Source organism: Spodoptera frugiperda, chromosome 1 (assembly GCF_023101765.2).
Source record: "Spodoptera frugiperda isolate SF20-4 chromosome 1, AGI-APGP_CSIRO_Sfru_2.0, whole genome shotgun sequence".
NCBI classification, from domain to species: Eukaryota; Metazoa; Arthropoda; class Insecta; order Lepidoptera; family Noctuidae; genus Spodoptera; species Spodoptera frugiperda.
The window spans coordinates 3,719,879-3,734,969 of NC_064212.1; the positions used below are offsets into that span (position 1 = coordinate 3,719,879).

The 15,091-nt window shown below is 34.9% G+C and overlaps 1 non-coding gene across 1 annotated transcript; it reads right to left on the minus strand.

The window, feature by feature from the left end:
- Positions 1-468: 468 nt before the first annotated feature.
- Positions 469-539, minus strand: Trnag-ccc (transfer RNA glycine (anticodon CCC)). The gene has a single exon. It is a non-coding gene; the product is annotated as a tRNA-Gly (tRNA).
- Positions 540-15,091: the final 14,552 nt, after the last annotated feature.

Below are 15,091 nucleotides of genomic sequence, written 5' to 3' on the forward strand. Positions count from 1 at the left end.
AGCCAAAAAAATGGGAAATTTTATCAAAAAAGTTAAAATGCCGATAATTTGAAAACGGTTAAGTTTGGGATATGGGGTCCCATGGTCAAATCAGTCAGGAATGATGTAAACTATCACGTCTTAAAGGATTTAGGTCGACTTACCCTTTAACCCTGTAGAAATTGTATGTGGGGCAAATAAATTGCTAGATATTATTTGCACTTTGGGTACTACTGCTTACCCTTTAAAGTTTTGGGTGGCGTTGTGTTGGATTATGTGTTACTGTAAAAATAAATAGATGCTTTAATATTTATATCATAATAAGTAATAGTTTGACGATCCAATTATAATTAGGTGCTGTGTTCCCGTAGATTCGTAAAAAAACTTATAAAACAATTATAAACAAAGATTTCAATGTCTTTATACAGAAAAATTGCAAAGCATGAAAAGTAAATGTAAAAAACTGAAGATCAGATATACAAAAAGAATTGCACTGCCCGGGAATCGAACCCGGGTCGCAAGAATGGGAATCTTGCATGATACCACTACACCAACAGTGCTCGAGTAAGACTGACGAAATACTTATGTAACTAATACATACTTAAAGTTTGTACAATTTTTACATACAACAATTTTGTACTATGTTTTTCATTCTACCCTCAAAATATTATAATGCATGCAAAATATAATAACGGCAACTGCAGCAAACATTTGTCTACCCACTAGACTTCACTGAAATATTAATTTTTGCTTGTTTTTGTTAATTTTATGAATATATTAGAGATCTTACTAATATTATAATTGCGAATGTTCGTGTGTATGTGACTTTGTGTAACACGTAGGACACTTTTTATCCCACGTAGGCGATGCCGCTTGCAGAAGTTAGTATCAAATAATATCACACGTCTTTTTCCCAAAGGTCGTAGACAGAGACGTCATACTGTATTTACTTAGAATATTTCACCAAGTTTATTTGTTATACCTTGTAGAACATGTTCACTTCGAGAAAGTAGTTGGCACGACCTGGTCAATACCTTTAGTAGTACAGCTCGTACTTTTTTTGAGACTTAGATCATCCAATGACTTCACTCGCCCTGGGCGAGGCGAGAGGGAGTGTGTTGTATTCATGATCTTGTTTTGAGTAGAAGGACTGCCAAGAGGGTTACCGGGGCTCCGGCTCGAAAAGCAGCAGTAGAGAAGGGGTGGTTTTTAGTGAGTAAGAGTCTGACACTCCCTCTCACCTCGCCCAAGGCGGGAGAAACAAGTGGGTCCACCCTCAAAAAAATAAGCCCAATCTACGAACTACTAAGTCAGAATTAGGTAGGAAAGTACCACTTTATTTAGCATCCAGATCGCCAAGACATTGCGCCAATGATACACAGATCATCCTGATTAAAAAAAAAATATGACACCTGGGCTTTTGATCACATTTTCTCACACTGTCATCGGTTGCATGCCAAATTCGTCACACCTTAAGACTGAGTCGTATTTATATAGACAACAGCAGAACAAGCTATCCCAATATATCCAAATTTCCCATTGAATTTTTAACTCTAAAACATTAATAATAAAGTTGACAATTCTTTGAAGATATCAAACAGTTTAGGGTACCTTAATTCGCTGTTCGTACAATATTTTACAGACATTAAAACTGCTTAATTTATCCCACCCCAGTGTCGTTTCACAGGATTATATTAAAGGGCAAATAAGTAATAAATTCATAACTTTATTTGGATGTTGTTTTTTTACTTTTTTGTTGTTCATTTTAATGACTACATTTAGTATGATTCGACTTTAGTTTTGGCCCACCCTGTGTGCAGTTTAAACATTGTTTTTTATGCAAAATTAAAATACGTGGTTTAAAGAATGGCTGCTGAACACAAATTCTAATCCAAAAAGGTGTTGTTGGATCTTTCAGTAGATACCTAAGCATTATCTGAAGATTCTAAGGGTACCTAATACCTATAAATTCCAGATTTGAGAATGATGCGTGATATAGGCCATACCTTACATACAGATATATGGTGATACCTAATCGATTTATACTATTAATACATATCATGTGTAGCCATTAACTACAAAGACAGTCCCTACCCATAGACCATCAATCAAGACGAAGTATTATGTAAATCACACTTGCAATAAAACTAAAATATTTCCAAAACAAATTTATTACCCTAAACTGTGTTTCACACGACAATTAACACGTCAATTTCTAATTAATACACGAAAAATTTATATGCGATCAGAAAAAAAAAGTGGTTTTACTTCAATATTTGGAACACCTACTGGCTAACGCCTAAAGCAAACCGGACGCGGACATGTAAACACATGGATGAGCGCTGGCGCAATAAAAACGCTGTAAAATTTTGATGTTTCTATTCAAGATCGTCTATCTCACTCACACGTGTTACCGAACCCTATCTCCGTCCCTCTCTACACCTGAGAATGCCTCAGATTATTATCAATGCACTTTACAGAAAGCAGATGACTTGTACTCGACCTGACATTTATGTGATTTTGAAAGTAAATCGTGTAGGTTTAGAGGCTATAAGTAGCAAATAAACGAGGTGTCAAGTGATAAAATTAATAAATGGACCAATTCATAGTTAGTTACTAGAACTCCTATGTTTGTGTGAATTATAACATTACCTATAAATGTTCAGTGATAAAGTTATGCTGTGTGCTATGTTCAAAGATATTTTGGTTACAGTTTGGAAATTAAAGGCACTTTGATGTTCTGAATCGCTTAAATTGTTGTCGAATAAATTTTCCTTTTTATTCCTTGACTTCATCTTTGTTCGTGTGTTTCCAACAACGTTTTTAAAACTAATTAATCTTGAATTTAGCTACTCTCTTTAAGTGAACTATTTAATTAATAAGAGAAAATTCGATTAAATCACGATCTAATTTTAAGTGAAAATCTACTTAATTTCCTAAGCTTGCAACCCAGTGCGCCACATTTTATGCGTAAGCGCATCGAAACGCTCCCAGCACAGAATGATGTTAAATAAATTAATTTTGGGTGCAAATTACTTGAGCTGCCCTTTAATCAAGAATGCCGCGTCATTTTCTAACTGAGCTTCAACTGGGAGTTAGGATAATTTGGATGTGATAGCCGTTACATTTTTAATACTTATAGGTTTTATCAAGCGATTGGCCGGCAAACGAGTAGACACAATACCTGATGCTATGATATCGGCGCCGTCCATGGACACCCAAAAACACCAGAGGAGTTACTAGTAGTTTGGTAGCTTTTTGAGGGTTACAGATTTGAGAATTTTGGTAACGTATTAATAAGGTCGCTTCATTTTTGTTATCTCATTCTTTGAAAAAGTTAGCGAAGATGGAGATATTAAATATACCGTAGTATACACTAGGTGTGTCGATTAGGAACTAAGTAGGTGTAAAAACATTTGAAAGTACCTAATTAATGCAATGGGTGCATTAGGAAACTTCAGATAAATTCTCCAATATTCATTTTTGAGAATAACGATCAGAATAAAAAGCACATCTTTGCTTAATACAGTAATTCACAAACTATAACAATGACATCATGAAATAAGATTTTTTAACCTTCTAATAGCCTCTTAACACCAAAAACAAAGCTCCCTAAATAAACAAAACCTACTCCATTACCGATACCACTTCTCCACATACTCAAGTCCAAGTGCCTTCTCCAAAGAACAAAAGCTCATGTCATCGGCTGAAGCGATCATAATCTGATAAGCAATTTGATCGGAATGCGATCGCAAGAACATCGATATAGTTCCCACCCAAATGAAAGGGTATTAGCGAAACATATATTTAGGGGGGGTCTAAATAATGCAGGTTTTTGCGAAAATTAAGAAATCTTTCGTATATGTGTTGTGATGAATTCGTTTTGGTTGAGGCGGTGGTTGGGTAACTGGCTGATGTGCAACGTGTAGTGGGTTCGATTCCCGCACGGAGGAAGTCTTGGTGTAATCCACAAATTGTTGTTTTGGGTGTCATGTGTATGTGAACTTGTATGTATGTAAACACACTCACGGTAGAGGAGGAAATACTTCTGTGGAGCAACATAATTATAGAAAAAAATAGTTGTGTGGTTGGTATTTTTTGCCAGTAAACGTGCAAACGTTTCACCTGATGTTCACCAGAGGTGTACAAGTACGTACGTGGCCGGCCTTTTGGGGGTTAGAAATTTAAGGGTTATTGGGGAATCGGGGATTGGGAAGTTTGGGGTCTAAATAACCCCCGTATTTAGACCTCCGGTAACCGTACTCACGCAACGAAACACAACGCAAGCGTTGTTTTACGTTGGTTTTCTGTGAGGCCGTGGTATCACTTCGGTTGAGCCAGCCGGCCGACTCGTGCCAAAGCATGGCTCTCCCACATTTATATGGCAGGATTATGAAAAATCATTATTTTTAAGATAATCTCATAACCTTCTTGCAGTCACTTGCTCACGTCATATATGTACCTTAAGAGCATATTATATTTCCAAGAAACTATTGAGAATCGAAGCCAATAACATAACGGTTACAAATACTAGGTACTGAGACCAATGTCATCAAAACACCATAAATTATTAAGAAGTTACTGCGAAACGTTTAATTGAAGTATAAAGATCACATCAAATTAGCACACAATTCTTATAATTAACACATAGTACCGTATATAAAAGAGGTAATACAACAAATACTTAATAAAACATAGGTAAAATCAACGTCTTTTATTTATCCCCTGAACGTATAGAATTGCATATTAAATTATATGACACTTATTTTTCATTTATTACGTAGGTAACTAGCTTCAGACCGCGGCTTCGTTCGCATTCCCATGGGATAATGTGTGTCTGCCTATTTGTTATTCCAAACCATAATCTACCTCTGTTCCAAATTTCATCCCGATCCTTTCAGCCGTTTTTACGTGATTGACTTATAAATATAAACATAAACACACAATCTCACAAATTGTCGCATTTATTATATTAAGTAAGATGTAAAAACAACCTTCATTGTCATTGAAACTCCTTGCTCGATGGTCATGCAAATTTAGGTCAGATTTAGTTTACAACAAACCAGTCTTGAATTATATAATATAGGTAATCATCATGATCAGCTCATAGGTAACTTTTCCACATCTAGACAAAAGCATCTTCGCATAAGAAGAAGAAATGAGTATTACATTACCTAATCGTGTATACATAAACACATACAAAACAAATACATAACAAACAACCGACATAAGTAATACAACAATAAACCAAAATAAAAATAAAAAAAAACACGAACAAAAAACTCCATTGAGCCGCAATGACTAAGCTATCTCCCACAATAATATAAAAATTACACAAGAACAAAAATTAATTATACGACAAACTGATATTACCCAATAACCGTAATGTACTACAAAATTATTGGTTACTCTCTATAGATTTAAAATAATTCTCACGGAGAGAGGATTGACATGATTATTAATAACGATTCAAGAGAAGGAGCGATTGACACGTTAATACATCGCTTACAAACTTAAAAAGAAAGCTTGGATAAGCCAAAATAACTTCTATTGTTATGGAGTTAAGAGTGTTTCTAGTTGTGAGGGATAACTTTGTATTTAGGCTAAGCGATGGTTATCAGTAGACCATTCCGTAAGATATCTTCGTCGTCTGAACACGAAACGTTTGAGACAAAGTGATTTTGACGCGCCATATCGTAAAGTAATTATTTGCGTATCATTCTCTATAATTTTCAATTTTAGGGTTCCATTGAACAAAAAATTATATGGACTCGGACCGATCCCGATCTCGATGTGTTGATTAATTTTGACGTAATGCGTCAATAATAATTATGTGGTGGGTAATTTTGAGGCGATTTGATTGTCTAATAGCCTTCTATTATGAAGGAATTTATTACATACATTAAGTGGTAACCAATTAGAGTAGGTTAATATTTATATTGGTATGTTGGGTACATAATACATTATAGCGCTCATTTAATATGATGATCTTATAGGACTGAGTCGATTGAGTTTGATGACTAAGTAGGTATATTATGTATTTAGGAAAAATGTTTCTCTTTGTCTCGTTAGTTCCACAATAATGCAGAAAATATAAGAGTGTATAAGATTTAGGCTATTTTCATGTGTGTGTGAGTTATGTTCAGATTCGTACCCGATGCATGATAAGCTCATTCTCAATTACGTAATAACGTAACTGATGAATAGGGGGTGCTATAACGAAAATGAACACCCTACCTACCCCTTTGGGAGATTAAAAGGTATGATTTTCACGTAATACTTTTCTCTAGATAATATATGCAAACATAGAATAATCATTGTATATCAAAGACGATTATAATAATATGCGGCCATATTGAATGACTGATGAAGTGATGACCAATAAATAAGTATGCCAAACATTTGGCACACGTATCAACTGATATTTTGATAGGTATTATCACAATGGACGTATTATAGCACCTTACGTCAGCTGGCTAGGCCCCGCCCAAACCACGCCCACCGCTCCCCTCACCCCGCACCCACGCATTTCCAGCTTTTTCAATTTCGAATTCCATAGTTTCGAAATTTGAAATTTCTCGCCGCTAAACAATTCGCTGAGCGGAACCAGACTTGGAAACAATGCGACTCCAATGACTTTGTTGTTTTATAAAAAGATTTTCTTTTTCATTTATTTTTTTTTAAATTACATTTTTCGTCTGGCATTTACGAATAGGTATTCTGTTTTTGTAATTTTGAAAATACAATACAATTTACTTACTATTTTGGGGAAATGCGAATTGTGATTGCGAAAGCAACTGTTTGTTAGTTTGTAACGCTTTAACATCAAAACTGCTGAGCCAATTATGATGAATATCAACTAAGAAGTGAAAAAACAACAAAACCACTAATTCATATCTTCAACAATTGCCAAGATTCTCATACAAATGTACTCAAAACTTTTACAGATGGAGAAAGTCAAAACAGCTCAAGAAAATGGAGTATCACTATTAAATCAGCTTAAATTAACACTAGACGACTAGATTAGTAGTCTAGTAGAAATGGCTAACAAACTGATTAGTCATCGGACCATTAATTCTGTGTACCTATTCTATTGAATTGATTTTCAATGTACAGTTTCATTATTATCTATAGACCGAAGAGATACAAGGTTATGAAGATATTGAACAATTCTGACTGCACAGGGTAAGAGTGTTTTTTCTCCAGAGATGTGCTATGCGACATTGCATCCAATCATATTCATTGGTACACATAGCTTAGCACTGATGGAAACGGACTCAGCTAAGCTATGTTTTTTAAATGGAAATGTGCGTGCTATGGATCGCTTCCTTACTATCGATCAGTCATCTTCGTAGCATAGCTACATAGTACATCTCTGGTGGAATGGCACCTTTAGTTGGCTATAGTGCAACGTGTCGCAGCTTAACAATTTTTTGTGTGTTGTTTGGTATATTGCAACCGTTTTTTGTGTGATGTGAGACTGCTTCTATAACTAATTAATTTGTTAAAGACTAAAATCAAGAATTGTACAGGATTCAGTATCACAAAAATCAATAACAATTTAAATCTTACTAAATAAAAGCTCATTAACAGTCTACAAATCACCACACCGATTAATTAAAATCGTTATCGTTCCAACTTCCCACCGCAATAAATTAATTATAATCGTATAAACAATACACATTACCGGATATACACAACACACGAGTAGAACCAAAAACAAAACCACTCCTACAATTAACTCGCAAAATCCGCTTCAATCGAAGGCCATATAAAAAGTCATTGACCCCAAATTAATGATCTATAGACTATAATCTATACATTAGGACAAAACTGTTCAAACAATAATAGACATGCAATAGGTGCACGCACAATAGACCAATGAATTGGGTCTTGACCACAATGGATGGTAATTAAACTAAAGTCCAAATATTCTCATGTATACGCGGATTGAACGCTGGTGGTCGCAATGGTATCATAATATTAACAGATAGTTCACGCGGTTGTGGAGTTTCTGCCTACAATGTTATTGCACCATAGATGCTTCTAGTATTTACTTGATTCGTAGAAGGCTAGGAAAAAGAATGTGAGTAGTGTTTGTAGGCGTAATTAGTATCGTTGTCAAATTATACACGTTGTACTTGGACCCATACTTTATAAACAGATATAATTCGGTAAATTTAACATCAAAACTACCTGCACAGTAGAAGAGTCTAACACATTTTAGGTTAAAATTAATAAAATGCAAAACTTAGAGAATATGGGTGCTTTTCTACCAGGGATGTGCGATGTTACGTTGCTGCGGATTCGTTTGGCTTCCAACAACCATATTTATTGGTACACATAACTTAGTACCTACTGGTGAAAACGGACTAAGCTAAGCTATATTTTTTATAAGGAAAGATGCGCGCTATAGATGTGTGCTATGTATGGCTTCCCTACTATTCATACATCGTATACTTGAGCTCCACATCTAACTCACACAACTACATAGCTTAATATCGGTGAAAACGGTCACATAGTGACACAGCTTAACCCCATCACAAATTAATTTGAACAACACAGATAAATTACAAACAGAACACAATCACCCAATTCATTCATAAAATACACCAAGAACATTAACAAATAAAAATCACTGCCACCAACAATCTTCGATGTACAAATAAATAGCAACGATTAATTTGTCGCATCTATCATTGGTTTCTATTCTAGTCTATGGCATGACTGGCATAGTGCGGGCGTTCCCACAACGAACGCCATCGCTCACCGGGCGAACTGATGAAATTAGATCGATTAACATGATAAATCTATCGATTGTAGAATCGATATGCGACTGACAAATTACGCTGTGTCCTGTCTGTATTCGAATAAATTTAGTTGTTTTATTTAATGGTTTATGGGTTTGTAAAGATTTGAGAGAGAAGTTTTAATTAGTCTTTTTGCTTCAATGTTTACAAGTGATGTACTCTATAGTACAGAGGATAGGTTAAACGACTCCCGTGTTTATAGGTTTTCAAGCATGTATCTCTGTCTTGTATCAATTTTTATAAGTACGTAGGTTGAAAAAACCTAATTAATTCACCTTCACCTTTTATTTTTAATCAAGATTTACGTAATCTAAATAGGTACGGTACTTCAATTAGGAACACATTGAAATAAAATATTTTACCTAAAGCTAAAGCTAGCTTTCTTCACAATTTCAGATCATAGTTTACCAATCAATTTCTTTTACAACACTATTTTTACTTTAACTCCTAAAAAATCCCCATAAATAGTACAAAAACGATGAGTTTTATAACATCGTGGAATATCTATACGTATAATCACGGTGGCACGCAGGCTATGTGAGCAGGGGTAATGAATCAGAGGCTGGCATTCGCTGTGCACTGACGAATAACTATCTAATTGACTCCGAGAAACTCTTACATTTGATTATTTTTTACTTCGTTAGCGACCGGTTCTCTATAATATTATTTTCGAAACGTTTTACTTAGTGATTGTTTGTTGTTTAGTTAGAGGATTAAAGGGGTAAATAAAGTATTAGAATTGAAGTAGGGGTAGGATAGATTGTTTGGCTGAAACTCGAGATAGACTAAATAAAAATTCCAAATAAAAATACATAACACGAAAAATCGTGACTGAAGAACCCATGTGAAATACTGAAGCTATGATGAGTAAATAAGCTCTAATACTAGTTTACAAACATTTGAAGAATCTACTGTGACACTTCTACGAGTTTCAATCTTCAGTAATAGCATCAGTTTAGCAAAGAGCATTACATTTTGATATGATAGTATTTTTTTCTAAAGGCCCTTTCCTCTATTCTACTAATTTTAAAATTGTGACTTATATTTATTATAATATATTTCCACTATCTATGTACATTACACATACTAGAATACTTGAATACTAATACCACCAAATGATAAGTAGAAACAAATATGAAATAGGCGAAAACAATCCTAATTTAAACCATTAACCGTATTAGCTCCCTTGTTTTATAAACAACAAACAAAATGTACTAAATACCACCTTCTTCTTCATACATGGTAGTAGCACGCGACCAAGGCAAGCTACCCAAATAAATCTCACAATTTAATATAGCGAATAAAACCTTATATATGAATGGCAAATTACTGTCTAGAATTGTGTGGGAATGGAATTAAAGAATGTCAGGTAAAGCCAAAGAATTTATACAGACCTGCAGTAATGTGTACTGTGACTTAATATTAATATACTAGCTTTTCTCTTGCGGTTTTACCTGTGAAAAGTGGTTTCTCTCTGGAGTAAGTGTGGGAGAGCCATGCTTCGGCACGAATGGGCTGGCTTGACCGGAGTGATACCACGGCCTCACAGAAAACCGACGTGAAACAACGCGTGCGTTGTGTTTCGTTGTGTGAGTGAGGTTACCAGAGGCCCAATTACCTCCCTTCTCAATCTTCCCAGTATCCGAATCTCCAACAACCCTTAAATTCCTAACCCTCAAGATGACGGCAACGGACTTGTAACGCCTCTGGTGTTTCAAGTGTCCATAGGCGGCCGCGATTGCTTCTGCCATCAGGTGATCTGTCTGCTCGTTTACCATAATTATACCATAAAAAAGAGTAGAACTTCATTTAATAAAAATATTGGGATGAACAGTGCCCTATAGTGCGCTTTGAAGTACAGTACCTAAGCTTTGGCATATGGGGAACGATTGTTTAATTTGAAATAGTTTGAGAGCATCTCTTGTCTCTTCTCAAGAATCTCAATCATTTAACATAATTATAAACAATTATTCCATTTTGCATACAAGTTGTGGAATTGTGTGAGAATAAATTTAGTCCCGTGTTTCAATTATCATTCACATTGGCTAGAGAGAGTGTTTAGAATGCTAATGAAAGGAAATCGATGGGAGAGATACTAGTGTCAAAGATTATGTAGGTGCAGAGTGGTTGGTAGGTAAAGAATGTGAATGAAAATGAGTACAGCATGATTTAGAGTAAGTAAACATTTTACTTATGTAGTTACATTTTAGATTTAAGCACGGGTACTATTCATTCGTCATTAACACAGGAGATGACAGGTGTACTGAAAATTGTTTGTTTTTTTTATAATGATCATTAATTAGCGGCTTAACATCACTATCATAACCACACGAAAGAAAACAATAAAAACTTAAATTAGAAAAAGCATACGTATCCGTGCAATTAATACCGAGTACACACACGAAAAAATCAAGATAACAACCACACCTCGAACATAACCTTTACCAATTATTTGCATTTATTTGTGAGCACAAACAACACGTCTGCACAAATTACAAACAGAATAATCTACACGATCGCGATGCGTGTAGGGCAGTCGGGGTATTTTATCAAGATGGCTAAATGCTCACAATTAGTTCATGTGAAATGTCGCATACGCATGCTAACGAGATCCCGCCTTAACTTGTACGGTACGGCGTACGCACCGGCCGCCGGACGCACGCCGCACCGATCGCCCGGCTATCGGCGATAGGCTTGCTACAGTATTGCGTTTAATTAGTCGCGAGTTTATGGGAATATTATTTTCTGTTTTTATATAAGTTATGTTGTAAGTTTGTTGAGTACTTAATGGCAGTGATACTTTTATGGAAGAAGTGATTTTACTTTTAACTTAGTTTCGAGTAAGCATGATAGCAGAAGTTGTGGCTTATAAAACAGCACTTATAACCTCTCTGAATAAAGTTCTAAATTTATTAAAAAAATCTGTTCTTTTAGTTTAACTATTTTCTTAAATAATTGTACTGATCATTCAATCCATTACAGTTAAAATCATTCTACAGTGCGTTTTTTTAATCGCAACATCTGTCGCACCAACCCTTTCTTATGCAGACGGCCTAAAATATCGCGTTCGACCCTTTGCTGATTTATAGCTGTTTTATATAGCCCTAAAGTTATCTAATTGAGTCTGTGAGTCTCCACAATCTTTAGTTGAAATAATTAGCGTTGTTTATATGAATATTCTTTGATGAATACATGTGTAAAGTTTAAAAAGTTTGTGTTTATTTTTTATTGTGGCTTAGTTATTAAGGGTGTTCTGTAGTAAAAGTTCTATGTGTCCAGATTCCAGATTTTAAAGAATCACAGCAGATATGTTATGAATTAAAGTATAAATAGGTGACATAACAAAAAAGTAGAAGTCTATCATTTAAATGGGAAATATTATAAAAATAACTAAAATTTCATAAATATACGAAGACATAAAAATATCCCCACACTTCAGATTCCTGCTCATAAACACAATACATTCACAAAGCCGCAAATATAAAAAATATAGGTATTCTTATTATGGGTAATTTGAAAATGTGGCTGGCAACACCACACGCCGCGAACATTTCCCAGTCAATATTGCGGTGACGCGATACGTTCGCGGGGTAATTGATAATAACAGAAAATGATGCATGACAGTAGCTGCAAGCGATGTGTCGGCTGGCAACACTTAATCGCCAGTAAGGGTCGATTGTGTTGCTGTATAAATAAATTTAAGGTACATGATCTGATAGTTTTTATATCTAATCATTATTTTGTATACTTCGCAATATATTTTGTGATCCGGAGCTGCGGACTGTCTAGCTGGTTACCGGGGCTCCGACTCGAAAAGCAGGAGTAGGAACGGGGTGGTTTTCGTCAGTAAGAGTCTGATACTCCCTCTCACTTCACCCAAGCCGAGAGAAGTCATGGGATGATTTCCCTCAAAAAAAAAACACATTATGATATCTCTGCTGTATTGGGTCATGGAGTCTGCTTACCATCATGTAGGTTACTAAGTATGTTACTACTGATAGCAGTGTAGGTATAAAAACCTTCCACAATACAACATTTAACTTTATTTATTACGCAACAGCCAAAATACTAAGATTCGATAAACAATTAATTTCCTACATCACAATACTTCTTCTTTATGAATACTGACTTGAATAACATTCGATAAATAGATATTCTCAACATAGGTATATGTTTTGGACAATCAAAACACTCAAATCTATACTCTTCCGTAGCCCAGACCCTTAATATAAGAGAAAAGTTTTCCCTCAATCTTACCCTGGTCACCTCTAAATACGCAATAATCTTCCTGCCACATAATCGACACTGGATATTTATTTAAATATGAGTGTTTAACTCCTAATGATGGCTGAAGGCTGCAATTGCCGACGATGAGGCGTGCCACCTCATACATTATTAGATACCTACGCATGTGGAAATCGTAGCTGTGTGGAGCATGAGTAGGTAAGTAACAGAGGATTAACTTGTTGGATAAGGAGTTGGTTTTAGCTATCATGACTTTATTTTTAATTTGAGTGCCTACTTTCTAAGTGAAGTTTAGTAATGAATGTTAATGTAATTATAATTAAAAAAAAAATTGTAAAAAAATTTAGCTGTTGAAGAATTGTCATAGAGTATTTCCAGCATAATACTTAATTGCAAGCATTTGAATTGAAAAATTCTATAGACTTAAAACTCATTTGAACACAAGCAGAATCTACCTTCAGTTAACTAAAGTTAGGTTTACCTAAGTTAAAAATTATTGAGACTGGCCTTAAAATAATGATTATGGAGCTAAGCCTCTACTATTACTTACTCATGTCAAATTTTACTGCGTAAAGCAAACGTGCTAGTTACGTGCTTGACGGTTTGATGCTAAAATTAGGTGCTGTACTAGGTGTAAACACTACCTTAGGTAAAACGTTTAAAATACATTCGTAACGGTGTTTTGTAGAGAAATTCTTTGATTTACTACTAAATAAAAGACGCTTAATTATTTTAAGGGAAGATACAAATTATATTATTATATTAATCTGCTTAGAATATTTTTAGAGTGAGAATTAAGAAGAAGAATTGAGTAAGAAATTGTTGAGAAACAATGAGTAAGAATTGATTGAAACCAAGTGACAGTTTGATTACGACTGCAAGTTCAAACATTTTTAGCAATAGCACAGAGTCTAGAATTCTATGTGTTTGTTAGCACCCTATTTTTGAGAGGGGAAAATCTTCCAATGACTTTTCTTGTTTTAGGCGAGGCGAGAGGGAGTGTCAGACTCTTACTGACTAAAACCCGTTCCTACTGCTGCTTTTCAAGCCGGAGCCCCGGTAACCCGCTAGGTAGTCCGCAGTTGTAGCCGATTAAAAGACTTAGGACAACTTACAATAATATTTCCTCTTAAAATCTAAATAAGACTCCAAGGTAACTGCAATACATCTGCAGTTTATAACAAAGTGAACTAAAGATAAATAGTGGAACATAACTGTCTAGTAGTGTTAATAAAACCTGAGTTATTTCAGCTTGCAATTGTTAAACCAAATTGTTATTCTCAATCCGATTTATACTAACAAATATTCTGGTTATAGATTTGCGTCATCCTAGTGTAGGTGAACTAGTAAAGCATTCGGTTTCTCTTGTTAACTGATTTCGGTTTGTATGTATGTATGTATGTTTGTCCACGATTATCTCGCGATTGGCTGAACCGATTTTGATGCGGTTTTCAGAAAATATGTATGTTACACTTTTGAGTGAGTATAGAAACATTTTCTGGAGCATTTCTCTGTAATGTAACGTTCTCACGAATGGTACAATACAGTTCAGTTTCCAAAGCATTTTAATTGGTAAAAGGATGATACACTAAATCATATCATAGAGCGGCTCATTATTCTGTTACTAGTATCATGTTATAGTCTATACTCACCTTTTGGAGCAAGTTTTAGAACGTTATAACCAAATTCAAAAATAGAAGTACATTGAATTCTGTATTTTTAAAGACAAGATATATTTAAAGTAAACCAAATACAGGCCATGATCTTTAAATCGGTTACTTCTTTGATCTGCTTATAGTAAACTGTTTGTGTCTAGTCGGGATAGCCCGAGTGTATTATTAAACGTGAGTAAAGTCGTATAAATATTATTTTAACTGTCTTTCCCATCCTTTCATTGTTATTTTACAAACATATTTAGGTACTTACTGCAGATTTTTGAAATGATTCTTATGAGTTCCTTTTCATCTATTAAATCAAAAGATCTAACTACATACATACATAACTTCACGCCAGTCTTGCGTGGGGGTAGGCAGAGACAATGGACCGCCATTTGATCT